The sequence below is a fragment of the Struthio camelus genome, chromosome 3 (assembly GCF_040807025.1).
Source record: "Struthio camelus isolate bStrCam1 chromosome 3, bStrCam1.hap1, whole genome shotgun sequence".
In the NCBI taxonomy this organism is placed as follows: domain Eukaryota; kingdom Metazoa; phylum Chordata; class Aves; order Struthioniformes; family Struthionidae; genus Struthio; species Struthio camelus.
The window spans coordinates 56,738,547-56,764,746 of NC_090944.1; positions in this window are offsets into that span (position 1 = coordinate 56,738,547).

Here is a 26,200-nt window from a genome sequence, read left to right on the forward strand (position 1 = left end):
AAAGAAAACTGTAGCTGTAGCTGTAACATGCCATATGTGAAATAGTAAAGTCATTGTCATTAGAAATGAAAAAACAGAGGAAAGGGAAGAGGTAAAAAAAGCAGGCTGTGGCCAGAGGCCTTGGCAGCTTCAGCAGATTGACTCTGACAATGTGCAAATCTCAGTTCCGCGGCACCCAGATTGTTAAGCGCACTTGCCTTTGTTGAATTTCAAGAGGTTCCTCTCCGCCCAGCTCTCCAGCCTGTCCAGGTCCCTCTCAATGGCAGCACAGCCTTCTGGTGCGTCAGCCACTCCCCCCAGTTTTGGATCATCAGCAAACTTGCTGAGGGTGCACTCTGTCCCTTCCTCCGGGTCATGGATGAATACATTGAACAAGACTGGACCCAGGACTGACCCCTGGGGCACACCGCTAGCTACAGGCCTCCAACTACACTCTGTGCCATTCACCACAAGCCTCTGAGCTCGGCCATCCAGCCAGTTCTCAATCCACCTCACCCTCCACTCATCCAACCCACACTTCCTGAGTTTACCTAGGAGGATGTGATGGGAGACAGTCAGAAGCCTTGCTGTAGTCCAGGGAGACAACATCCACTGCTTTGCCCCCATCTACCCAGCCACTCATTCCGTCAGAGAAGGCTATCGGATTGGTCCAGCATGATTTCCCTTGGGTGAATCCATGCTGACTGCTCCTGTTCGCTTTCTTATCTTTCACATGCTTGGAGATGGCATCCAGGATGAGTTACTCCATCACCTTTCCGGGGATGGAGGTGAGGCTGACAGGCCTGTAGTTGCCTGGCTCCTCCTTCTTGCCCTTTTGGAAGACTGGGGTGACATTGGCTTTCTTCCAGCCCTCAGGCACTTCTCCTGATCTCCATGACCTTTCAAAGTATGATATCCACCAGTTCCCTCACCACTTGTGGGTGCATCCCATCAGGCCCAGGTAGTGAGTTCAAGCATATTTTTGGAAAGGGTGTTACTGTTGACTGAAAAGCAGTAAAAGTTATCTGGAAGATATCTGCCATTACCCTTTGTCCTTCAGGTTTCTTGACGAGGACACTAAAGGGGCTGTAGTTTCCCCCCAGTCAAGCTTCACCTAATATCACTGTGAATGACTCTTCACATAATTCATGAGACTGGAGAGAAGCTGCCATGCTGCACTCTAAGGCTCTCTTGAGCTCCTAATTCTGGATCAGCCTGTCCACCAGTACTCCTGCGTAGGTCTGCATCTTTTGCCCCAATGATTAAGCATCCTCACTGTTAAAAATAATCTCATAGTTGCAGATTTAAATTTGTCTAACTGCAGCATCCAGCCTTTCATTTAGACTATGTATTCCTCTATTAGTACATTTCACCCCCTACACTCTAATCAAGTCTCAAACTTTTTTGAACTGAGTTCCTTCAGAATCCATTATAAAAACATAAAAAAATCTCTTTACTGAAAGAGAGATCCTTCCTAATAATTCTGCAGTGTTTGTATATACCAGTATGTCTGTATGCTTTTAGGGGAAAAGAGAAGTCGCTTCGTGAGCCTCCGAAACACAGCTGATTCTGGAGCAGCAAAAAGAAAAATCAATAGCTTCTAGGAATAATTAGGACAGGAAATGAAGAACATACTGAATTTCTCTGTAGGTCACAAAGGTGAATATGAAAAGATAATATATGTCATCCACCTTTACTGTTCTCGGACATAGGGACATTGCCCTTAACCTGGCTTCATAGAAAGTGAAATGTAAGTATTAAAGCCTTCAGGAAGAACAAATTTTCTTAATATCTGAGCTACAGAAGTGATCCCAGAGACAACAGGGCAATTTCTTTATGTTAACTATATGCTCTGCTGTGCACTGTGAAATGACAGACAACACTTTATGAGGAACAGATGTCATTTAAAACATGTACAGTACTCTTCTTGTTATAGTCTAATTCTGGAGAAAAGGTTATCCGATTACATCAAAGTTTAGTGTTATAAGTACTGCAGATTAGTTATTTTACTGAGAATAAGTACCCCATAAACAAAAGGAAATGTCAATGTCACATGCAGGGAGAGGACTTAGTTGTCCGCATATGAGAAGAATACTATCATTAGCATTTAATTGTTTATCAGAAGTCTCATAACTTGTTATTCTTTTTCTGTACATCTGATAATTTTTTTTTTTCATTTTCTAATGTAGATTCTTTGGTTGAAGAAAGTAGAAAGGTGAACTGTGTGAAACTTAAAAAAAATTTAGATAATTAACCATCACCCCAATGTTATTTTTTATTCTATTTTTTTCCTTTCTTCCTTTCTTCTTTTACTTGCTTCCTTCCTTTCTTTCATTTGTTCATTCTTTCATTCTTACTTTCTTACTTCCTCCTATTTTTTTAATAGCTTCGGTAGTTGTAGTTGGTGATAAAGGAAATCAGAAGATAATTTATGTAGTTAACCTGACTATTCTACTAAATTATGTGCGAATGTAACATATATTTTATGTTAATACAATTTCACAGTAGCAATATGGGAGGCAAATTTTCTGTTATTTCCTGCATTATATTTTATTATCATCAGATGATGCAGGTACATCTTATTTTTTTTCTTGATTGCATGCACCAAGCATGTAGATCTCTGCTATCTGACTGGCTTTCATGCTCAGAATTTTCAAATTATTTGCTGAAACAAACCCTACAGAGAAGGGAGAAAAAATAGTGTGCTAGAAAACTCAAAAGAAAAAGCAGGAGAGACTTGGAAAACGATTACCTCCATCCCTTCTATCAGTCATGCCCTGCAGGGTCCTCACAGATCATTACGAATCTTGCCCTCAGAGATCTTTTTATCTATGTTGTTTTGTGCATTTACAATTTACACAGCCTTTTGTCTGCGTTCAGAAATAATTTACGGCAAAAGTATATGACAGCTGTCTTGAGTATAAATATTTTATTATTATTTATGTTATAGTAGCAAGAGAGTCCTCAAATAACATCACATCTACAGTGTCCAGAAACTGTCCATAAGAAGTATAAATTATTTCAAAGAGAAATAATTGTCTCTTCCTGTCTGAATAAACAAGGGGAAATGGAAGACGCATGGAAAAACAAGATATTATCCATATTTTATAGCCAGGACATTTACATTCAGTGAGACTAAAAACTAGATACAGGAAGGAATTCGGATTCGACAAGCAATTATTGCAGTAGCTTTTGGTCCCTCAGACCTCAGAGGTCATAGCGAGGTAGACTCAAGATAGATTCCTCAGAGTGGGTTCCACACCACCCATCAAATTAGGTGTGGGTCTACCTTTAGCCACGCAATTAGCATCTGCAAACCTTCCCAAAACCTGAGCAGAGCTCACTATTTCCTTTTCTAATACACAAGTGACTTCAAGAGAAGCTGCAGCCTCTTTTGTATAATTTCTTAGTCACTGGAGTAGTCACACAGGAGATGAGAAGTCCAATTTACTGCCTGTTCCTGACTCAGGAGATTCCAGTCCACCTCTCCCATCACTCTGGAGTACATTATAGGCAAAGACTGATTTTATGTGAAGACACTCTCCATTCCTTCTTCTCCAGTGGTGTCAATGTGCAGTGCAGAAAGAGATGAGAGGTACATTGCAATTTAGTGATTGACACAGCCGTTTGGGAGTCCAGGGCTTTTATCCTTTTTTCCAGAGTGGTTTATATATTTTATCCTGTGAATATGCACGATAGTACTTTGTTAAAGGTTGATGAAAGCAATAATATTATGATTGTCCCTTCCTTTAGCAATCACATTCTAAAGAATAAGTGGTTATGAAAATTTTGTAAGAAACCCAATCACGAGTGTGTTTTAGGATCACCGTAATGGATTAGTCCTTTCAGGATTGCGCAAAGGAACGCTTCATTTCCAAGACCCACTAAGGCTTAAATAAGTCACTGGCACTGAGCTGCTGAAGCTGAGGTGTTCACAGTGGTCTCAAAAAACAGGGAATTTTAAAGCTAACCAGAGATCCCCAGCACATTTAGGTGCTTTGTAAAGGCAGCTGCTAAGTGAAGGGAAGAGGACAGGCATTACTGAAAGTATATGTTTTGGTATTCTTCAAGGTTCTTTCTAAGTGCCAAATCAATTTCTGATTTTCATACTCTCTTCCCAAAAATGACATAGGAAATCCAGTGAAGAATTGTGAATTAACTTTGGAGCGTTCATGTCCCTTTCTAGTGTTTCATTCCAGGGGACACTTTCCCTCAAGTAATAAAGGGAAATCAAGTAAAGGAAATGACTGAAATGAGGGGAGAAAGAAGTGGAGAAGACATAAATTAGAACAAGAGTTAGAAGAGGAAAAGTAAAATGTAAATAATACTTGTTTTTTCTAACAAAGAGAGCTCAGTAAGCTTTTCATGCAAAATGTTTTTCCTTTTCTCATTCAAAATTGCTATATTTATTTAAAATTTCAGTTAGACAATAATTTGAGGATCCATCATTTTAACTTTGTAATGGCCATAACCTAAAAAAACTCCTTTGCTTTGAACCACTCATTCCACATGATTGTTGTGACCTCACCAGGAATAGGCACCCTTAGGTCATCATTACGTTATCACCATGCAGAACTTTTCAGCTCATGCACATGTACAAAGAATTCTACAAAACCAAAATAACAGAGAATCCTTAATAAATATATTTAATGTTCTATGTATAAACTATATCCCAACATAGAATTACGAACATCTCCGTCTGCTCTTCACGGTCTTTCTGAGCATAGAAGAATTAGGCAAGTAGCCACATAGATCCTGAACTGTAATTTAAAATGATCAGTGATGTAGAATACAATTACAAAACTGTCCAGTGCAGTTTTGTGAACATCAGTGAACCATATCAGCCTTTTTTTTTCACTCCAAAAAATTAAAAGGGAGTCATGTTCAGAACACTGCTGTTTACTATATTACAAAGACGTGAGAAAGAGTCAGATTAAAACCACCTACACAGAATTCTAAGATTAAAGGAAAAAGAGCATAGCAATAAGTTTTAAAATTTATAGTAATGAAAGGAATACAGTCAGGTTGATTGTAAACAATGCATCTATGAGGACAACTCAGTTGCTTGGTTGTTTAGTTCTATTTTAACGAAAGAAATTTATCTGAGTCAAATTGCTTTATGCCATACGGGAAGAAGTTAGTAAATCATGTAATTCAGCATAGTCCAGCTGCAGCCTGCAGTTCAAATATGGCTCTTGGGAGATTTCCATTCAACCCACTGCTTATTGTTATAAGAGAAAGGGTAGAACTGTTTGAGCAATGAACCCAGCCCAAACGACTAAATGCATCTTTGTACTGCTCGGAGCCCAAACCAGAAAATCAGGCTGTTACTAGTGCTGTGGCTGGAAGGCTCCGGTTTTGAGAGCTGTGAGATAGTGACTTTCTTGCTGGTGACTACTTTGTAGGGGAAGGTCTCCAGTAGTTGTGGCCAGGTAATAAGACAGGCAGCCCAAAGTTCACTTCCAAAATCCTTTTCCTGCCTCTGCAGTTCCCAAGGTTGGATCTTACTAAGTACAAACATCTGTGTATTATAAACAAAAAAGGAGAAACAACCATACAGAGTTGATATTTTTTTTTCCTCTAAAGGATGGGCCATGAGATTACAACTTTGCTGAGGAAGAATCTTAAGTGGTTAAAAAAAACATTCATGACTTCCAAGGTACTTAGGAGTCTGATCTGTATATATTCATTTTTCAGCTGTGATGATTTTTACTGTAAGCAATCTAGGAATAGTGAGCTCTTAGGTATTTGTGAAATGCTAGCAGAATAGACTTAAAATATAGATGGAGGTGCGAGGCTATCCCATATTTTACACAACATTGGCAATTGTCACTGACTAGACTTCCAGATCTGAGCAGTGAAGTTTCATGAATTCTCATCAACAAGCATTTAAATGAAAAATCCCCTTTTGAAGCAAATTGTTTGTTTTACCTATCCACTGATAGTTATGAAATTCTCGTATGAATTGCTAAATTTCTCAAACAAATAAACAAAGGGATATAAAAACATAGCAGATGACTGTGGCTGTTCGTAAAGTTTAGGTTCCATGAATGTTTTTTCTGGCTCCTGTCCCTGGCATCCTTCTTCCATATAATGGCAGGATCCAAGTGTACAACTTTCTCAATATTCATCCTAGTCACTGGAGAGAAAACCTAGGTGCCCAGAAAAAAACCATTGCAAGATTAGATCAGGAAAGCAGGATCTTATGCACCTACCATGTAATCTGTTTGACTCAAAACTAGACAGGAGAGACTTCAGAAACAGTTGATATGAGAAAGGACTGAACTTCACTGTCATAACCAGTTGCTGGTTCTGCAAGTATAAAAGATTTTAGATACAGAAATTACTGTTTTTAACAGGTCAAAGGGGAATATTTCAGGTGGTCTGAAGGACTTATAGGGTCGGTTATAGCTCACGCTGCTGTAAAATCCCAAATCAAAAACAATTATGCTCAATAATAAGTAAAGTGAAAAGTAGATTGCTGTCAATTTTAGCCTTCACAGTTTCAGCTTTGTGAAAGTTAGCATCTAAATTGAACTCTTTGAAACCTGTTATGAGTGGGATGAGCCTAAAATAGGAAAGCAATAATTTATTTCCAATTGTTCTAAACTTTGATTTAAACAAAATTATATATATAAAGGCAACAAATTACTTTTCCTTCAGCAGAGCTATTATGCATGCTCTGCAAACTGGGCATATGTGTCCCATACGATATCATGAAAGTACAATTACTTCATATAGACATTATTAGATGTCAATGCTAATTGACTCTACAATGGGTTAATAATGATCTGCTTTGTATATGCTGATAATAGGTCTAGGTGGATGATCAGTTTAAATAGAGTTTAAATTGAGAGAGTTTAAACTATGAGAATTGAATAAGGTAAGCAAAATAAAATCCAATAGTTCTAGAAATAGAAGAGAAGGGGAAAGTGTTCTGCTGAGGAAAAGAGAACTATCATTACACAGAATACACTTAATTGTAGAATAAAATTCAAGGGAATATGCTTACTCATCAACTCATCAGAGAAATAAACCCCACACATATATGGGATATAGTGTGTCAAGAATCAACTTTGGATATTCGTGGTAAGCAATGGGGAGAATAAGACTAGCTTCAGAATAGTTCTGTCATCTCATGCTAAGAGTGAATCTTTCACATCACTACAAGTCTTCAGTATTCAAGACTTCCTCTGAGTGTCCTGCAGTGAAACACCTGGAGAAGCCAGCAAATCTGAAGTAATATTTAATGTTTTAACATGGGATGGCATTCTACACATGTAAAAGAAAACATCAATTTCATAGTCTGCACAGCTCTGAAAACTCTACCAAAAACTCCCTTCAGAAGATTTGGAGATATGTCAGATTTTCTATAGACCGCATTTCACCTGTAGCTATAAAAGCAAAATCTGGCACTGAGGGGCCCTCATGTCTAATATCCTAATATCCTAATATCCTCTAGAGATATCAGCTAATATCCTCTAGAGAACTATGGGTTCATGAGTTCAGTCATGAATTTAAATTATGTATGTAATTTAAATTATGCATGTATATAATGCAGATGTGACAAACGTTATCTTAAAATTTAAGATGCCGTTTTGCATATTTATTTTTGAATATGAAAGAAAACTAATTTCTTCCTAGGAAAATACAGTATAGTAAATATATAATAAATTTCAGACATTTTTTAGCATTTAGGTATATTTTTCAGGAATCTTCTCCCCTTCTCCTCTCCCTGCAAATCCACCCAATGCAGTACTGAGATACCACTGTAAGTAGTCAGTGATAGACTGACATCCTGTACCAATAATATTTGATTTCAGATGCTTCAAAAGAAAATGTTCATAATCCTCTCTCTTACCATTTTTTTTAGAATAATATTTCCAAGTCTTGGATTTTTCTGAGGCTTGGAAACTTTTCTTAATAAAGGAATGAAATAGAAAGAAAGTAAACAAAAGTAAAAAAGGATTAAATTCCTGGTTTTAGAAACATAAAAGCCCAAGTCCAAGATCAAGTTTTCAAAATATACTTGAACCCTTGCAGTGTTTGCAACTACCCTAATAGCATGGTCAAATGAAGTGGTTTTCAAGTGCAACCAATAATTCCCCAAATTATTCCATAAACAAATGTTCTGCAAGGTTGAGCTAAATAGCTCAGTTATTTATTATGAGGTGTCAAGCCTCCTGATTGCATTTTGAATCCCTCATTTGTGTGTATTAATTTTGTGTTTAAAAATACATTTTAAAACATCTACATGCATACTATACATTTACCTATGTTTATACATGTATATATAACACATATAATGCATAATGTAGATAGAATATAGCTATATATAGGCTACAGTGCTGTGCCTAGAAGCATATTAAACATTGCATTAGCACCAGAAATGAGCAGATTACTTTCAAGCCTTTTTTGTTCATACTGTTTCATGACTCATGTATAACCTTCCATTATGACGCCCTGAAATCCTTAGAAAGCCATTTTCCTGCCAGTTTCTTTAAAATGAGCATTTGACCTTTCAGATTGAATGATGCCTTTCTGTAGATGTGTGCTTTAGCACATTTTCTTAGGTTTGATTCTGATTTGTGTTGCTCTTTGCTGAGGGAAGCTTCGCAAATGAGCAGACGATGACATGAGAACAACGTAGCTGTCAGTATCATAGGCTAGGACATAAAAACTGAGAGCAATTGTTTATTAGAGATAGAGCAGGTTGCAACACTTACTAATCTGGTCTGATACTTCTCATAAAAATGTGATCATTTGCTTATAATTACAGCACTCTGTAACGGTCTGGTTGGGTTTAAATTTTGAATGTCAACTGCTTGTCTCAATCTAAATAATTTGTGAAGTTTTTGTATATATTTTTGTATTAAAAAAAAAAAAATCACCTAAATATCAGCAGGCAATTACACAAGACTCTCAAGCATGAAAGCATGATCTTGAGACCTCAGGGTCAGAGAGGAGGCCTTTTGTTTAGCCTTTTGTCTTTGAAAAATCTCAATGCACAGGAAAGTGTGTATAGAAAAGACTGGCTAAAACCTTCCTCACTAGACCTCTGTGATATACTACAGCTCCCCTACAAATTGCATTGAACATGTGCCCTCCTCCTAGACCACTCTCTACTTCTCATAGTTCCTGCATGTGTCTACCAAAAAAAGTATGAAATAGTTAACATGGATATTGCAAGGAAAATTTCAGACTAGACAAAATAATTGAACTTTGAGAATTTCCTTCCCCTTTCAGAACGCTCAGATTCGTACTAGAAGTGAAGAGATAGTAGGACTGGTATTCCAAGAGAAACAAACATTGTGAATGGGGCCAAACTAACAGGAGAACTAATTACTAGTAAGCTACTGAGAGAAGTAGGCTTGTGAACCCAGCTTACTTTTGTGGCAAAACTCATTACTCTGTAGTCTGATTTTTCTTTTGCTGTCATTAAATATGATAGATGCTTATTGCTGATGTGATCTGTTTCTTCTGCTAAGCCCAAAGGCAGAAATCTCTGCAGTGAGTGATTCAAGACTCCAAGGTAGTTATGCCAAGGTAGTGATGCTAAGAACCTAGCGTTTCTCTTTCTTCAAATTTTTAATGCAGAGAATATTGCATTAATATCCTTTAATCTTATTTTCTGTTAAAGCAAGTACTCAGGATGTGACTAGCTAACCTTATTACAATGCTTTAAATATATGCATGATCACGAATTCCAGTGACGTTAAATTGCTCCTAGGTTCCTTTCCTTATTCACTGTATAGAAGGGATAGAATTGTTCCAACAAATATTATTTTGTTTCTCATTGTTCCTCACCACTATTACACATTACAGCTCTGAACAAACTTTTCAATGTCCCACCAACTGTTTTTTACCTCAAGTTGGGAATAACAATGGTGCAAGTTCAAAAGATAAATCTGAAAAAAAGCGACTTTAAACAGAACACTAACACTTTTTCATCTTAGTGCCAAAAGTTTAAATCAGCTGTAAGTTTAAAATAATGCACTACTTAGTTATTGTTGCACCGTGCAGTAGTTAATATGCTTAACATTCTTTTCTTCAGCAAGAGAACTCAGCATATCCTCTCCCTACTGTATAACCAGAACAACAGACACATATGTAACAGAAGACACAGGCACATGTACTTCAAGCCCTGTTTGCCCCTGATTCGCTGCACTGCTATCTTTCCTTTCTTCTTTTTTTTCCGGAGATTTCAATCTATACAATCCTGCAATACATAGGTGGAACACATTTCTTACTGCCACTTTACTTCAAGTTTACACTTTTTAAAGTGATAATTCCTTGACAGATTCCTGTTCGCCTAAATTTTAAAGAATTCTATGCTCTAAAACCTCTTAAAGGATAAGAGTAAGCTTATAAAAGCGCATTCATTATAAAACATATTCCTCTACATTAATTTCTGAGTACATAAGATGTTTGATTTGCAATAATTATTGAATGCCTGTACCTCAAATGCATTTTGTAACATTTACGTTTTTTATGTTTGTACTCCAGATCAAAAAACATATTTCAACAAATGCTGGCTATGCAAGTTGTGTGATTACCTCAGCCTTTAACAAATGGCACACTACAAGGTTCTCTGAGAATATTCTGAGAAGTAAAATAAAACTAATTTCAGACTTTTGCTGTTCCATCAAAAACAGAGTGAATGGAAAATACTGATCATTCCTCTATTTTATCATCATGCACGTTAGTTTTATATCCTGGAAATTACTTTGCATATGACTTCATCTGACATAGAGATGGTACCTCTGAGATGCAAAAGCACTTAGAAGGACTTAGGCATTTTCTTAATATTTGTCACGAGTTTAGAACTTACCTCCATGCTGTACCTGTTTTATGATAGAGATTATAGCATTTTTCCCCTAGAAATTAGAGAAAATACATATCTATTTTCCAGTAAAATATCTGTCTTTAGATTTTGCAAGTTTGTTTTTTAATGCTATAGTTTTATGAAGATTCTAAAGGAGAATATAACCCTGATTAAGAAGTCTGGAGGTCTTTCCTTGTTTTTCCCTTGCTATCTTGGATGTGGGGTTGCTACCTTCAGGATGAGGTCAACAACTCTGGGCATCATGCAAGAATGGATTCTGAGTGAAAGTAATAATAAGGAGGAATTGCTTTTGGTGTTATTTTAAGAGATTTTTTAGATGTTAACTGTAAAGAAATGTAGCTTTAAGTATGACAAATGCCTTATTTATTTATTTATTTATTTAATGAACTAATTAAGAGATGCACAGTCCATTATATTTGCAACCTGAATTTCCCAGCTGTGCACTTTGACACAGAAATCACAGCTATAAACAGTGAAAATTAATTTTTTTCATAATTAAGTCTATTTTATTGTGAGATGAACTAAACCAGATAGATAGGAAACACTGACCATAAGGAGTAGTTTCTGCTATTTTTTCCATAATCTTCACTATTGTGAACTCCAGTAAGAACTGAATTGTTAAAGTTGTTCTCGCCTTGGAGGGCAAGATAAACTTTATATTTCAAATTAATAGCAAGTCCTGTGAGTGTATAATATAAGCATGTAAGCTTATAAGCATATAAGAGTATAATCAAATGCTTTAATTAACGCTGAATATAGCTATCTAAAAGATAAGTGATCAGTTAGAGCTAATTATCTAGGCTCTTCAGTCAATGGAGAGAACCAGATATCCTCACAGCAGTAATACCTTAGCTCTCTCTAGTGTCCCTAGGGAGCTTGCACAATCGAATACCTGGCCTTAAGACATTTTGGGTGGCGTTTGTCTTGAGTAACTCTTAGGCATCTGGACAGCAAATGTCTGCTACTGAGGTATCTGCCTAGGCTCTCATTAGAATTAGTGGAGATAGAGCCAATACAGTCAGCATGGCCTAGGGAGTGATTTGTTTCATCCTGAAGTCTGTATCTAAACAGACAATACACTGGATAAACAGCTGTACAGATGGAGTGGGAGTGGAAACTACAGGTGAGATACAGATACTGGTATTGTATCTCACTTACAGTAGGGGACATGAATCCAACCTCAAGCATTCAGTGGAATGAACCCTGCTTTTTTGCAAAGAGGTATGAGGTTAGCTTCGGTGAATCCTACCGTAAAGGTTAACTTATCCAATTTAATATATCATGAATAATTTAAAAAATGTGTATTTGAGAAAATGTGAAAAACTCAAAATCATGTGAAACCCAAGAAATACAGTCAAAGTAGTTATCGTAAAAAAATAAAATAAACAGGTAATTGTCTTAGTATGGGTAAATATATGCATATTAAGCAAGAATCTAAAATACAAATTACTTCTTTGTATTTTTTTGAGGTTAGTTCATGTTCTTCTGGAATGGAAGGAAAGCAGAAGATTAGCAGCATATGCTGTTAGTATCTTCAGTAATACTAGCATTTTAATGTCTTATTAAAATCTTTTCAAGAAAAAAATAGTTTAAATCTAATCCATGTGCAACAACTTCATTGAATCATAACGTATTTAGTCTGTGTGAAGTTGTGAACTGGAAAGCCACTTCCTCTTAATCCCGTTGTAGAAGCTTAATTTTTTTTCTGATCAATTGGTTGTTTATTTGTTGGTTTACACAAGTGAATTGGATGTGCTGTAAAGAAAGCTGTTAAATCAAGGACTGGAGGACTAAGGAATACAGAGTGGCTCATTCAGTTCAAAGAGATTTTATAATGTTCCTTTCCATAACTTCATGGAGAAGGTAAACATCTTTCTTTCATGTCTGGTTTCATTGAAAATTAGCTTTTATCATCCTTTCATTAGCTTGGTGCCATGACTAGTATTTTTTATGAAGAGAAGATGTTACTGTTTAGCATATTTTAATTATCTTTCTCCATGTGGAAAATTTCTAAACAATCTTTAAAGTAGGATTTTACTTTTTTTCTTTCTTCAAGCTAATATCTAAGCTATTTCTTTAGTTTTTCCTTCATCTAACATGACATAAAATGTTATTTGAAATAAATCCAAACATTTTATTTTTATGTACAAACCTTGTAAATCTCAGTATATTTTCTTAATTTACCAATCTGTTAAGTCAGGCCACTGTTAAGCTAAGAGAGTCCTAAAGCAGTCAATAAAGAAACTCCTGTTCCTCTTAATAATCTTTGGATTTGGAGAGATGATTTTTGACTTTCTCACTCAGTTAAAAAGTTCCTTAAGGGTTGCTAGATAAATATTTCCCAGGTAAGATAAATATTTTATATGCAATTGCTTTCATCAATAATCGTCACATCAAACAGCCTTCCTTCATTGTTCATAGACGGTCTCACTCTTTGTGAAAAGAAAGTTCTGTGTTCACCACTTCTCAACCATACAATCACACTACTTGTTAGAAATCCTTGATAATTTTTATATTGATGTAAGACTTGTTCACCTTAGCATCTAAAATTCTTTGGATGGGAGTTATTTAAACTGTGGTTTTAAATAAATATTTGTATAAGCTATGGCCCCCTCACTTAATTCTACTCATTGTCTATTTACTGAAAAATATTATCCCAGTGTACTTATGATAAGATGATATCTGATAGGGCCTATTTTGCCTTCCCTTCCCTCCCCTTCCCTCTTCCCTTTCTTTCCCTTTTAGCCTCTTATCCAATTTTCCAACAAAGAAAGAGTTTTTATTCCCCCTTGCAATTCAAGATAAGGGCTATATGCTTACATATGTTGTCCTAACTGTTTTATTTTATTGTATTGGCTTTTATTCTGTCTCTACTTGCTTTTGTCTGCCAATGCCAGAGCTTGAGCACCTTCTAGTCATTATGAATGATTCATTCTCTACTCCTGACAGCAGGGAGAAATGGTGTGCATGTGAGAGGCCTGGGATCAATACAATTTTGGGGTTAATTTAAAGGTGCTCTGGTGTTTTCTTTTGTCCTGGCCTGAATTGCTTTGTCTCCACTTCAGATCTAACTACCTGAGATATCTTTTCAGTCCAAACACCCCAAAAGTATATCTTTGTTCTTACTTTCAGAAACAAAAATCAAGTTACCTTGAATCATGGGACCTGAACCTTGAGGAAAGACAAAGATTAGCACTGTCCTGTGCCTGAGTACTATCATTACTGTCAAAGAATACAGGCAGTTGATATTCTTACATAGGAAGTACATTTTCAGGAATCTGAGACTTCAGCCTTTCAGAGCTCTGTAAGAAGGTCTGAGAAAAGAAGCCTTAGGACAACACTTTTTTAAGAAAGCAGTGAAATCTGGAAAATACAGGGAGAAATGGTTATAGAGTTAAATACAATTTCTATGAGAGTTTTTAAATGAAAAATACCATTTGAAAACTGATTTTTTTTGCAGGAAAATTTACTCTGAAATTAGTACTTTTGGAAAAAAAAAAAGAGTTTACACAGATGTTTATGAGAAAGAATCTTGCTGATTTCACTTACTCCTAGGAGAGAGAAAATAAGATTTACAATAACTTTATGGAATAGCAGCCAAAGAATTAAACCTGATTTGGGGATTTGAGGGCATGGAAGGCTGAGCTAAGGCGGTTCAGGAGGTGAAGAATCTGTTGAACATGTAGCTTGCGTAAACCTTGCTTAATCTATTGAAAACATGAAATCCATAACAACAGCCTATTTTCATTAACTTGCCTAAAACTATCTAGGTATTTAATAATACAATTCAGTCTCGTAAAAGCTTACACAACTAGAGATTTTGGTTATCAGCATTTGAAAAAGGACTAGACTGTAGTTATACTTCTGGGTAGGTGAAACATTTCAAGAAGAATTTGGAAATATAATTTCTTTTTCAGTTTCTTTTGTGCAATAGATGTTATGATACATTTCTTTTGTTTATCAAATGACCTTTTTGCATCTTTGAGTCTTTATACCTACTGTAAGAAATCAAAAGAATCTATCTTCAGCTTAAGAAAACAAGGTGGATTATAATAAGGTCCAACCAGGAGATAAATCTTTTCTGTGCTTTTATATTTTCACCAATTATTTTTGATGCCAGTTTAATTGATCCTTGTCTTCAAAGTAATCAAAATATCCACCTGAAGCTATAGAGGCTGACTGCTATGGGTTGCTAAAGCAATTATAATGAGCTGGCGTGACACAGATTGATCCAAGATGAAATTTGCTACAATTGAAGATAAAAGTGTTTCATTAGTCCATTTTTACTCCTTTTTCTCTACCAGTTTCCTCACTTAAACATGGTTTTCTTCCATAAGTGAAGAATATCCTGAAACATTTTCCGGAGAGATAGGGTAATGTGAGTTTTCTCCTCACAAGTGTACGTAGAAATTAGCTTTTTGAAGAATAGTGTTGAAAATAAATCACTGAAAACACAGAACTGAAAATGTCTGTGTATATACCAAGCTAAAGAGTATAAAGTATAATAGTCTTCATGCTAAACTTTCATATTATGTCTTAAGATAGTTTGCATCTTGGGTAGCATGCAGTAGCAAAATACCTACTTCCTGTAAGAAAATATAAGCTCTAAAATTAAAGTGTTTTGGGGAAGTGAAGGATGAATGCAAAATAATCAGAGATCCATCTCCAACAAAGAGCAGCTAAACAGTAAAACAGTGTCAGTGACATTTAGAGATGACTGAATGTAGAGTCCATCACCATGGTGCTTAATGCTTTATTAATAGTGCCTACAACATTATGAAATAAATCCGGAGGCAAATAAAATCCATAATGTTTTGCCTTAATAAATCAGCCTAATCAGTCATGATTTCATGTTTTAACTGGAGTTCCAGTGCCCTTGGTTTGTACTATCTATCTCATCTTTTTTTTTTTTCTTTTTTTTTCTCCTAGTGTATTTTGTGTCACATAATTACTTGTTATGTATTAATCAAGCTGCCCCTTAAAAGCAAAAATGAACAGGAAGTATACCAAAATTACTAGTCTCCAGATTTATTTCATCCAGTTTTAGATACCCCAATATAAATTATTCAGGTTCCCTAAATAGTTAGTTCAAAAGACACACACTTCAAGAGGTTGATACATTTCCTTATTGGATCTGAAGAAGGGATGATCTCTTCATCCTCTCTGCTCTGCTTTCTTCTTGATCAGGCAGGATATGGTGACAGTTTAGATGCTGTTTGACAGTTTAGATGCACAGATGTACCTTTTAGGTACCTAACCTAAGCATAAATTCAATTGCCTAAAATAATGCAAAACTGGTTTTCTGAAGCTGATTTTCCTCAGGGAGCTGATCCCATATTGTGAGAACAGGTCAAATGTGCCAAGGGAATTGGGCGCTGCGTACATCTATAACTAAGTTCCACCCGGCAGTCAAATCTGCCTATTTGGGAGCTGAGATTAAGGTTAAAAAGTTGGCTTCCAGTTTGCATACATGCAGCATACAATTAGTGTACTGCAGAACAGAGAGCTGTGAATGATGAGAAAGGGGAATATGGTCAAGCTTTTTATAAGAAAATGAACTTTACAATCCACAATATGATCCACAATCCACAATATGCTCCACAATATGATTTTGTATTTGCCATTAATCTTATGAAGAAAAGAGTGTTGTAAAAAGTGTGGTGTAGTAACTGAGTAAGATGATGACAGCAAGTGAGATGATGACAGCCCGGATGAGACTTGCAGCTATATAATTGGCTGGGAAATAGGTTTATGTAAGAAAAAGGTAAGACTGAGGTAAGACTCTAATTAGAAGTCTGTGTTGAACTTGCAGACTAGATATCAAATCTGAGTGACACTACTAGAGTGATCGAGATATGAGGCAGTTAAAAGGGTTCTAAGAGTGGGAGATCAAGAGTCCTTTTTTAGTGTGAACTCATGGTTATACTTTAGAAGGTGATATTAAACTTTTTTTAAAAAATATTTTCAGTGAGAACCTCTTTTGATTTTAAAGTCAGAGACTATGTTATGTGAAGGCTACAAAATGACCATAAATTTTCCAAACTTGGAGATCCCAGCTACTTTCCACTTCTCTCTTTCAAGAGTTAGTCTATTCCTGAATGGAAAAATCAAGCATAGTTCAGGTGTAATACAAATTTGGTGTTAAGATGACAGCGTATATTGCCATACAGTTTCACCTTAAACTGCAAAGACAACATAAAATATTCTATTTTAAAGTAATCTGTTGATGTTGCTTTCCATCTGTTTAGGGAGATGAATTAGTCTTTAGTGAAATGCTAGTGTGTCATAAATGATTGTCTATAAATTAAGTTGAAAAATGATGGTACAGAATTTCTGTGTCTACTCCTAAAAAGCAAGGAAATCGTTATTTATAAAAAGTCCTTCTCTTGAAACATCAGATATGATTCATCCCTTCAACTTTACTGAAGGTATTTAATGGCCTTAATCCATCAGTATCAGAACTGTACAACAGTTTACAAACTGATAATAGATCTCTGATGATCAGTTTAAGCTGTCCTTCCTAAATTCAGCTTTTGGAATACCAAGATAACATCACACATGATGGATGGGTGTCTTTAACAATTTTAAATTGCATGTTTTTCCCTTAATATTGAAACAGTTTAGTGCAATACACAGTGAAGAAAAAAGACAATATAATAACTAATCATGTGATTATTATCACACCAATTATTTGGAAAATCCAGACTACTGGAGTTTTAGACAGCCTACTTTTTACCCTATTCATTTAATAATCTGACAGAATCTTGTGCATTTTGTGGAGATTAAAGAAAAGCTATCTGGTGGTAACCCAAGCTAACCTCTCGCTAATTACTTTTCCTGACCTAGGTGACATTTATATAGGGATTACAAGCAGCAGAATGTGAAGTAGAATGCATTTGGGTAGTGTCACAACCAATTTTTTTTTAATTTGTTTCTAAAAATGTTCTAAATGTTCTTTATGTATATCTGCAGTAAGGCTTGGTGAAGTAATCAGATGCAATATGAAACATAGGATAAGACAAAAATGAGAAAATAAACGTGACTTTCGAAACCTGAAAAATCTTACATGATTATAAATATTTTCTTTAGGAGCAGGGTAAACCCATCAGATATAAAATCAATATGCGGAACAGAAATGTTGCACTTGAAGAGGCTTTGAAGGACTTTCATAGAGATGATGGCAGAAATGATGACCCTGCACTGTTGCTGTCACCAGCTATCTCTGAACCCTCATATCAATAAATAGAAGCAGAGAGACAGACAGATTTGTTTTGAAGGCACTTTGACCCCAAAGAGCTGTATGTTGGCAGTATGTTTTTAGCAGCAATGCTTTTAGAACTGGAAAAATCTTCTCTCCTGACAAGAATATCTGATTTATTTTATTTTATTGCATTTTATTTTATTTTATTTTATTTTATTTTATTTTTTACACAACTCTTTCACCAAACAGTCAATAGCCAGATGAGCTTCATAACACAGATATTTGTATAATCACAATGCAGTAGAACAGGCAAACAATGCCAACATCTACTCATTCCTCCAGTGAAAAGCTTGGTCTAATAAGAGCTTTGATTTTGCCAGCCCCACGGATGTTGGAAACATCCTGTTCTCCTATCCTCCCGGACCGCTTCCTGGTCACTAAAATGACAAGCCTGAAGCGCTCGGCCAGCCACAAGGTAGTTCTAAGACTAATCTAATGGCACTAGTGTAGACAGCTCTGTTCAGTTCTTCCTAAGCTCCAAAGTAAGGGAACAAAAGACAGGGTCAACTTTCACGCAACTCCACAGAGACCATTACAACATAGCATAGTTTACAGACATACTAGATGAGCATTTTTCACCATTATTCCTGAAAAGGGAACTTACAAAGACATAACCAGGATAGTGTTACCCTGTGTAACTTGTGTACAGTCAAACACAACACCGAGCATAGCAAATTGCTTATATTTCTATCCAGTATGTAGGAAAGATTTCTGTCTTGCTGAGCCCTAGAGTACCGTAGCTATACGGCTAACTTACAGCATTTAAATAGGATAATTTTAAGCTAATATCTAAAATGAGCTGAAACAACACCAGTATGTGTTGTGCAGACATTTTCTTTGAGGCAGGTATAGTTGCTTATACCTGAATCAACACCTTCATCTTCTCCAGGAGAATAAGTGGGCAATATTTGTCTTCAGCGTTCACCACTGAATACAATTAAGTTAGTTCCAAAGGCCAGTGTATCATTATTTACATGAGGTAACTAGTAAGCATGACTCAGAAGAATCAGGTTTATAATGTTATGCTTGGAGAACACTTAGAATATACACAGTCTTGTGTAGGCAGGGACAGTGGACTACAGAGGATACAGAATGGCCATAACTTGTTCAGACTTGCTTCCCTAAGTCCCCATAGGTTCTGCTACAGTAAAGATTTTCAGTTTTGGAGATGGAGAAGGGAGATTTGCTGTAAATAAAAAACCTGCGCTATCATGGGAAACTACCCAAGTACTACCAATTTTGACTTTTAGGTGGGGCTCATTGCATTATTTTTAGTTAACATTTAACTAAAAATATTGTTTAACATTTTCTATTATAATCAAATCATTTAAGTAGTGCATAATGAAGAAAATTGGTTTTGAGAGGTTCAGATCTGATCCAGTCAGTTTACCAGTCTGGTGCGGTAGACAACTGCTGTTAGCAACAAATCTCCAACTATATTTTATGTGAAAAGATACCCTGTTTCTAGACGCTTTTCCACCTAGACTGTTAGCCATCTAAAAATTGCAGACACTCTTGTGTAGCGGTGAGCAATGTTGTATCAAGTATGTAGTTAATAAAACACATCAAACTCACTGTAGAGCCAGTATAAGCATGTAGAAGAAGCCTAATATTACTGGAGCGTGTTGGATTTGGTTAACATGTACAGGTCAGTTTGACAGCCCATGGACAACAGGTTCTGCATGAGGACGTTTACATCTATGGTTCTTTATATAGGAGTCATGCCCTTTTGACTTTCCTAAGTTGCCACGATAGCTTTTCTGTTCCCACAATGCTCTGCCTCATTCATTATTGACTTTCTAATTTCTGCAGCAATGAGTAGGCAAAGATGAGAGTGACTGTGAAACACCACCTCATTTACTATACAACCTTCAGTAATTGCCAGAGCAGCATTTTTTTGGGGGTACGCAAAGAGGTAGAGTCCTGACACTCCAACGCATTTGTTTCTAATATCCAGATCACAGGCTAAAAATAATATTTAAAGAAAAAGTTCTTCATTGTTCCTGGAACCCCAGAGAAAAAAGTTACTCTGAGAGAGGAGTGAATCTATAAGCCGGTACAAGACAGAGTCAGTGCAGGTGCAGACAGAAACTTAGGGGAACTGAACAAGAAAAGCCTAAAAAAACATTGAATATATGTGAAATGAGATTTTATATATATATATATATATATATACTCAAAACACCTGTGAAGTGGTAGATCATACATGTGCCAGAGAATCACAGAATGATCATTCATGCTGCTAACTTATCAAATTTTGCACATCTACAAATCCTGACATATATTTTCATAAAAAGTGCTCTGTCATTGTTTACCAGGGTTGCTGTCAGCAAGGGAGCAGTAAGATACAAGACGCCTAACAGACTGAAGATGCAAAGCATTATTTGGTCAGTACATATACCATATTTACGGGCCATCTCAAATCTAGAAAAGGTTTCCTACCATAACTGAACTATTGTGGGAGGCAGAAAAAAGGTTCTGGATTGGAAATAACACATTCATAGATAAATATGTTTAACAAGGGATTGCAAGTGAGGGCTCATTGCCAAATACATAGCTCGAACAGATCAGCCAACTTGGAGACATTTGCATTGTATCTGAATAAGATTTGCTAGACAAAAAATAGTATGTGACATAGGCTATCCTAATAATAAAGTTGCCAGCACTGCACACCAGACATGGAATAGGTCCTGTGCATTTTTGGAAAAGCCATGCAATTTGCAAGTCCTGGCTTGGACAGCAGGCCATATCATACAATGTGCCTGCTTTGGGAAGAGAATGCTGTACAGAATATTGACAAGAATGTCTGCTATGACATGGTAAATGATAGAGCTAAAATGATAGAAGCTCAGGTAGATTATGAGTACCATGACTTCTGTCATACATATGATATTACTGTGAGAAGAGATGAGTTTTTCTGTAAAGATAAAGCATCTTGTTGCATAACAGCTTAGTATATTTAAAAATTATTTTTATATTATCAAAATTATATATTTTTTACTGTATTTGGAATACTTCCAAATTATCCATGTTTATTATACAATCAACCACCACTGTGTCTCAATTGCCATACCTTGCCTTCAATGGAACATTGAACAGACTGACTTTGCATTCCAAATTGGAGCTATTTGTATCTCTGTGGTGAGATATTTACCATTCCTTTAATTTGTTTTCTGGTGGTAATGCCATCATCAACCAATGAAAAACAGAATTCTTACACAGCAGTGAGCCTTCAAACAAAGTTTCTCCTCTGGTCTGGACAGACTTAAGACACAATGCACAAGAGCTGAATCTGTGGTGCTTGATCTACTGTATTTCCTTCTGACACAGGCATGTGCACGCACACACGGGCACACACGCACGTGTCCAGAAACAAACATGCATATATCTATGTGCATTTATCTGTATAAAACACAATTCAGATTAGTCTCTTCTCTCCTTTGCAAATCACGATCATTTCAGCACTTGATGCAATTATTCTTGTTTTAGTCTGATCTCCTGATGTGTTTCAAGTGCTGCTGAATGCATTTCACAGATTATAATTTTGGTACCATTAAGCAAAATGACAGAGCTCTTTGCAAATTATACACAGCCCTATGCTGCACTGTCCCCTTTGCTGCAGTGCCAAAATTAAGACTGCTCAAGCTAAGGTTATCTAATTTTCTGTCTACAGTAACCCCAAGGACCCTATCAGCAGAGTTCTTCCAATGGTATGTATTTTCTTACTTCCCACATGTGTCTTAGCAATCTTTCAAGGTGAGGCTAGCTGATACACACTGAAAGCTGTATTGAGTAAATGGTAGCTTACTGAACTGTTTCTCTACTTCTGAACTGTAAAGCTTTGTAAATCTGGCTGAATTGTAGATGACCCATAACTTCTATTTTGGAAAAGTCTTGATTCTTTCATAATATTGCCTTTCAGCATAATATCTCCCAACAGTTAAGCACCATTATAACCATTTAGGTAGGGTTTAACTGCTTACTTATAAGTCTAAAATCCTGTCAATGATGGAAGCAGACTTTGCTGAGTTTGACTCACCTAAAGCCATCACAGCTTAATATATTTTTCTGCATGACTTCTGTTAGCTCTGTTACTACCCTCTGTGTGAGGCTATGTTTGGCTAAAATATACAGTAATAAGAATTTATAAGCAGGGATGAAAACACATTTTTGTTTACCTTTGTTCCTCACCATCCCCACCCCCACCCTGTAAAAAGTAAATAACTATATAGTTGTAGTAAAGCCATAATTCTGGAGCTGACTTATTGGTAGAATTAAAGTCAAGATGCAATTTCGTTGCGACTTAACACGTGCCCAAGTGTGTCCCAAAATAATAATATGATCCAAATGTGAGTTTCTGCATGTGCTGTTTTTTATTACAGTAGGAAGAATAATTGGTCATTGTATTCTTCCCCATTAATCTTTTTTCTTTTTTTTTTAACTAGCAGAAATCATGGTCCAATAAGTTGTCCTAATTTATAAGGTCTCTTTCATACATATGTTCAACAGAAAGATTTTAAACAGTACTGATGATATTTCACAAAGAAGTTTGGGATCTGTTATGCTGTGTGCAGTGCAAACCGAAAATAAGACAGTTTCATTCCTAAGCTTATAAAATGAAACAAGAAAGACAGGCAGAGGATTTTGATTTTTCTGGAGAAATAAACTTTATTCTCCTTAAATGGCTATCAGAAGATATTTCTTAATAAGGGAAAAGGTATCAATTTGCTATAAATATAATCCTAAAAGACTATTTCTTTGTATTCAGGAATTTATTTCTGAAATTGCCAGCTATAATAACTATTTCTTTTCCCTTAATATGGACGTATTGTATTTCAGCAAGATTTTTTTTTATTTGTTTTAGCTATAATATTTTAGAGATTTTAAAGCACTATAGATTTTTTTTCCTTGTTTTGAATATGTTCAGTATACTTCTGAATTTTCTTTAATGTGATGACCTAGTTCCAGGTTCTCTATTAATTTCAGAATTGTATAACCATAGCCAAAAGAACTCAGCCTGCTTTTTAGGATATGCATCTGCATGTAAAAAACACCAGGGTTGATAACTCATACACAATTTCATTTTATTTCTCTGTATAGACTCAAATTAAAGCCTACTACTTTGAGGGAATCAGTTCTGCCCAAAGATCAATTAATAATTTTCCTTCTTTCACCCACAGAGGTGACATTGTGTGTTTCATTTGCATATACAGCTGAGAAAATACAAAATAAAGTGATTAAAAATAAATTAAGTAAACAGTCCACTTTGGACCCCTGGGTAATTAGGAAACATAGTTTTTGATAGTTATAAACAATGCTGATGCATGTACTGAATTTAAATGCCCATTATAATTTGTTAATCATTTAAAATTTACTTTAATTTACTTACAGCTTGTATTTATTTTATGATATAGTAATGCATACTCTTGAGCACAAACTACTCAGCTATGCTTTCAAAGAAAAAAAGGAAGAAAAAATAAATTTCTTACTACATATACGTGTCTAATTTTTGTTCAGAAATGTAACTCTTTCCAAACCAAATAATATTACTGCAAACCTTTTTAGGAGCGTCACAGGACTCTCCTGATTTCCACACACAGTCTAGCAGTAAGCAGACAATCAAAGAAAATATCATTATAGGCGGTCAATTTCTGAGGCGTTCTTTAGAAGTTGTTGAAGATTCATATCACTACTGAATCTGCTGTTCAATTTTTCCAGTGTTTGCTCTGGAATTAAATGTATGACTAACTAGCTGTTAATCGGTTAGATTAATTATAATTGCTTTTCAAATAAATAAGTTAAAACATTAAATGCATTTTTGCTTTAGTTTTCAATAAATTAAACAAACAAACAAAAAAAACCACTGAAGGGCATTGATAAAGCTTACTCAAGAAATGCCTCTTTTGCCTAAAGAAGCATTTCTGTTCCAGAATCCTTTTAGTATGGGTAGTAAAAGACCTCTGACCTTAATGTGGATTATCTGCAGTGCATGAGCCATCACATCCTTCCCAGAAAAGCCTCTCTCTACTTTTTACACTTCTTCCCCAGCACTCCTTGTCTTCCAACAAATCACAGGACCTTTGATGTGTGAAACGTGTGGTAAGCTTTAAGTTAGAACTGTAAAAACATTGATGCACATCCTCTGAAGTTTTCATAAACAATTAATTTTATATAGACTGATGCTGTATTCCATAAGAAGTGGGTCACCTGAAAAAGAAAAATAATTAAAAGAGCTGAACCACCTGCTTTAGATGTCAGGTTTTATTTAGACTTCTCTTAATGGAAATAAATTGCAGCTTTCAGAGGGCAGTTTATCCAATAGTGAGGTAGATGTCTAACGTCTTTGGGATGAATCATCTGCTTTTCTCTCTTCATTCATGACAGAAGTAGCTTGGATGGGTAGCTCAGACTACTTGATGAGTTTTTGGAAGGCCAAAGCTAGGTAATATGAATCCTAGTCTTTATGTCTAGGATCATAGATGGGTATATGCTAGCTGTAAGTGAACACACTTAAGCAGTTTACTGAACCAATAAATCACAGCGGTCTAATTACCAGACAGTGATCGAAATGTTATTATATGAGAAGAAAAGACTTTAAAATTCCTCTATTATGCCTAAATGTGAAATTTCCCATATCTATGAAACTGCTACATTTCCTAGGAGGGTTTTAAAACTCATGGCTTCTTTTGGTCTCTCCCTTTCTTGAATGCCTATGATTAACACTGACAAGTAATCAAAACTGCTGAGGCACAAATCACATTTTGAAGTGAAGGATGGTACAGTATGTTGAGAACAAACTGAACAACAACTAAAGCACACTTAGGTAATTTCAGCAACTAGTAAATTCAGTTCATAACATCTGCATAAAAGGCTACGACCACTAAGACAAACCAGAAGAGTGAATTCAAAGGGTGAATTATTCACTTGGAAATTTCTGCTCATCTCTTCCTTCAGGTCATTTCTCACAAAAGCAAGCTCAGTTCTTAAGTTTTGTGTTAAGTTTGTGTCCTCCCCGCTTTCCACTTCTGCTCTTAGGCAGCTCTTAGATAGCTGTGGGGGAGATGTCATTAACAGACTCTCCTTTGCCTCTGCACACAGCCAGGAGCCGAACAGGCTTCTTACACCTGCATGGTATGAAACAGATTGATTAGTGATGCTTCTCCTCTCATCTGCCTGTGGTTGTATGCAGTAAAGTCTACAGATGTAGCATAGCATTTGCTGAGAGAGCAGGTGCAGTACCATGCCTGTAGCAAAAGCAAGAAAGAGTTGTGTTGTAAGTTTGGGAGAAGTTTGTGAACACCAGTGTGTCTGGGCAGGGAAGACCCTAAGAAGAGGGAAATCTGAAAAAGGAAGATAGAAGCCACAGTGGACAAATGTGTGAACTGTGGAATTGCTGAATGGCATAAAATAGGGAACTTGGTAAACTGGCTGATACGTATGTGATGGAAAATAATGTCAGTCTCATATTCTGTGGGGAATAAAGGAGAATAAAATATAAGGAAAAATAAAAGCCATATGCAGTGTGGGAAATTATTAGGAAAATGCTAAGGAGACAATTATATACACATTACAAATATAGTATTACCACCAAACCTTTATTTGAATTTTCTCCAGGGTGTGTAGCTAGAATGTAGACAAGGCAAGCATGTCCTAAACCAAGAGCAGTAAAATGACTTTAGGATTATCTAGAATTTTATTATAGAATGGGGAAAGGAAGATACTTCTTAGAAGAGCAGGAGAAAAATATGAAAGTTTGAGGTGGAGTAAAAAGTGATCAGTTATTAATTAGGTAAAAGGCCTGAAGAAAGTATAATGGTTGAGTAAGAAATGTAAGGGTAACAGAGTTATAGGATTAAAAATGTCTTGTGGCCCCAAATCTGTCTCCTCAGTAGAATGTGTCCTAACTGCTGGCAAGATTCAACTCCACAGCAGGAAAGCAGCATCAAAGTTGGAGGTGAACTCAAAGGACATTTTGAAATGTTTGCCTAAGGAATAGAAAAAAGAAAATATTTTATAAAAAGGCAGAAAAGAAAAGCAAAATAATAGAGTAAGCTTCAATCTCTCTGCTAAATCACCTCAGGACATTTTTAGTGTATTTTTAGATGAGCTGTGTC